The 3,402-nt window shown below is 34.2% G+C and overlaps 1 long non-coding RNA gene across 3 annotated transcripts in view; it reads right to left on the bottom strand.

Moving 5' to 3' along the window:
- Window positions 1-3,402, bottom strand: part of LOC106877519 (uncharacterized) — a 59,143-nt gene that overhangs the window by 46,577 nt on the left and 9,164 nt on the right. Inside the window, exon 3 of one of the 3 annotated variants that reach the window (XR_008263700.1) lies at window positions 1,384-1,499. The exons of the other annotated variants lie outside the window; for them this stretch is intronic. This is a non-coding gene — a long non-coding RNA (uncharacterized LOC106877519). The remainder of the gene's footprint in view (window positions 1-1,383; window positions 1,500-3,402) is intronic. 3 annotated transcript variants of the gene reach the window in all.

Below are 3,402 nucleotides of genomic sequence, written 5' to 3'. Positions count from 1 at the left end.
TATCTATCTATCTATCTATCTATCTATCTATCTATCTATTTGTTTGTCTGGCTGTCTCTGTCTCTCTTTATTATGTGTTTGTGTGTGTGCGTGTGTGTGTGTGTGTGTGTGTGTGTGTGTGTGTGTATGTGTGTGTGTTATGTGGTAAGACTTCAACAAGTGGAATAGCACTCGGTCAGCTAAGAGAGTAGAAATGATATAATAAAAACCACAATTCTTATTGAATACTACTACCCAGGACTTCCTGGTCGAAACATTATTTCGCCGTTTTTTCAAGCTGAGAACAAGATCGTTTGTCAGTTTCTTTTCTAAACAGATGACGGTTAAACAAGGGATGCTAATAAGGAAGAACACAAAAAGGAAAGTCTCCTCAGCAAAGTGCAGCTGTTTCTCAACAAGCTGAAGTTTTAACCAATAAATTGCTTGGTATACATGCTAAATGATACAATCGTTGGCACAGTAAAAAAGAAATACAGTGATACCTTGCAGTACGAGTTTAATCCGTTCCATGACCGAGCTCGTCTTACGATTAACTCGTTTTACAAATCAATTTTCCCCAGTGAAATTAATTAAAATATAATTAATCCCTTCCGGCCTCCCAAAACCACTCAAAAATAATCTTTTATGGGTTTTAAAACATAAAGGTGTAGTTACAAATAAAATGGCAATTATAAAAAAGAGGATGCAAAAGAAATATGTAAACTGGTTTTATTAACTGAATTACCTTAAAGATGAGACGATTTGTGTGCTCGTACTTCAAAGCAAAAATTCGCACGAGTCTCGGCTCGTACAGCAAATTACTCGTACAATGATGTACTCGTACTGCGAGGTTCTACTGTACTAATAACTAACTTCGGCATGATGCGTAAAGTTTGTGTTTCAATGAAACCCAATTAAACCGAAATAACTCAAGATATATTTTTGGTATATGCCAATGAAAATAATATTAATTACCAACTAATATTTTTCTTTACCACTATAATTTATATTTTAAGTGTTTTCATCATTAAATCAACTCTTATAGAAGATATGTCAGTTTTAAAACGTATACCCGGCCTATACCCGAATTCATCTTGTTTGTTCAAAGCTATTATATCTCAGGATAGGGGATCAACGAACTAGTTCCAATTTCCTTCTCCAGGCGGACATAAATTTTTTAAAGAAGAGAGAATGGATGTTGAAAATTTGAACAGCAGTAGCAATTTGTGTAAAACATTAGTCACATAAATAGGAATCAGAGCTGTTACTAGATTCAGCTCTCACTTATTTTCTCCACGATTTTCATTCATATGGATAGTTATATAATCGTCATAACATAATTACGCAGCAACTAGAACATTTAAGAACTTCATTTCCGCATCAAACGTTAAAGGAATTAGTTACCACATTGTTATAATAGTAACTTGACTGCTGGTTTCTGTAGTTCAGTTTAGTGACGTCATAATGCGGGTTGTGTATCTTGTGATGATGAATCTGCCACCCATATCAGTAAAGAATGACTATAAATATTTAAAAAAAGAAAAATAACTGTTAGTGGCAATGTTGTGAGACCTTTGCTGTCGTTGTTGTTAGGTTATAGCAGTGGGTGTAAATAATGTTGTAACGTAAGAACATATCAATGAAAAGTTTAAACTTAACTGACAGAACTTAGGGTGTGCCTTCCACCAGCTTTTGTGAATGTAAGCATGAGTGATGAAAATTGTTACAAACGGAATCATTCCCCATCGCCTCGACAAAGACTGATCAAAGTATATGAAACATTTTAAGTAGTTTCTAACTAGGGCAATTTATTTACAATTAAAAAGAAATTAATTTCAGCAATATTTATTTTTCCTTACGAAAACAACTCCCACGGTTTTTGTCATACGAAGATTGGTAGATCATTTCTAGTCTAGAATGTCTGTGATATAATAGAACAACATGCTAGCTGAGAAAATAAAAGTTGGTTTGAACCCTCGAAGTGATTTTAATATACAGTAGCACTAGAATTAGTATTTCGAACAGAGAGAATTAAAAAATATTGAAACATTGAATTTGTTTTAACTCCTTATCTTTTATCTTTTACTTGTTTCAGTCATTAGACCGCAGCCTTGTTAGGGCACAGTCTTGAAGAATTTTTGGAAGAACTGATGCTAACAAATCATATATCTCCTTAACAAAAGGTAAGTGTAAGTTAATGTCTCGAATAAACGACATCACATATACCCGCTCGGTCTACAAAGTTTACTGTCCTACACAAGGACGGGATATAATGCTAGAAATCGAAGATCAAATGAATTCTTGAATTATATTAAAGTAGCAATCTATGTATCATAATAAGTGCAGATACATCACAGCAAAATAGAATTTACTACGGTATTTGTCCTGAGTTAATATCTCTCATAGACGAACAGTATTAGCACGAAACTATATTAGTAGCAGGCAAAAACCGTCCAGCAGCGGTGGTGATTATTGCTAGATGCGCATCCCTTTCGGTTTTATCAGAAGCAAGTACCCACTGCATGTTAAGACAAAATCCACCGTCACTTATATAGGAAAACAATGATTGAAAAATCGCTGATGTTGCAATTAGCCGGTCGGTTGAATAAAAATTCGTTATCTGCAACAGAAGCAGTACATCACACAGCACTAAGGTGGTGTCTTAAAGATCGTGCTTTGACAGTAACAAGGTCTTTTATATGTAGCTATTATTTAGAGTATACTTTTCGTATCCAAAGCATGCGAATATAAATATACCTTTTAACATGGCAAGAAGAGTCTGCACAATCGTGTCTAATCCTCCAACGCAGGAGAAGCGATTTCAAGAATTTAAAACTGTATTACTCAAGAGGCAATACCCAGTCACTTTAATAAGTAACTGGTTAGAACGTGTAAAGACGATGGACACCCAAGGATTAAGGAAAACAAAAACGACCCCTGATACATTCAGTATTTTATGAAAACCTGATAAATTCAATACTTTACCTAAAACAAAAACGAACTCTGATACTTTCAATAATGGAGATGGCGCGAGTTTATCTGCTCGCTGGCAATATAAACCAGAGTGCATTGTGCACCAAAAGCCTATATGAAAGTTTCTCTCATGGTATCTACCTCAGTATAGTTTATTCTAACCGAACATCCATGTTTAATTAGGGATAAATATTACCCCTCGATATTAACACTAACACTGTCAATAATATATATATTTTTTACTTTATATATCAACACAGTCCAAGGAACAGGGAAGCATACAGCGTCCATCAGAGTATTCCTCTTTTGATAAACGCCCTACGAATAAAAAATGGGATTTGGTTGTAGAATATAAGTGTGACCCTTTAATTAATGCTCGACATTTCTTGTATATAACAAAATTCAAACATAATATATATGCATTTATATACAAATACATATATATATAAT

This window comes from Octopus bimaculoides, chromosome 3 (assembly GCF_001194135.2).
Source record: "Octopus bimaculoides isolate UCB-OBI-ISO-001 chromosome 3, ASM119413v2, whole genome shotgun sequence".
Lineage (NCBI taxonomy): Eukaryota > Metazoa > Mollusca > Cephalopoda > Octopoda > Octopodidae > Octopus > Octopus bimaculoides.
This window is presented reverse-complemented; position numbering and strand designations above follow the sequence as displayed.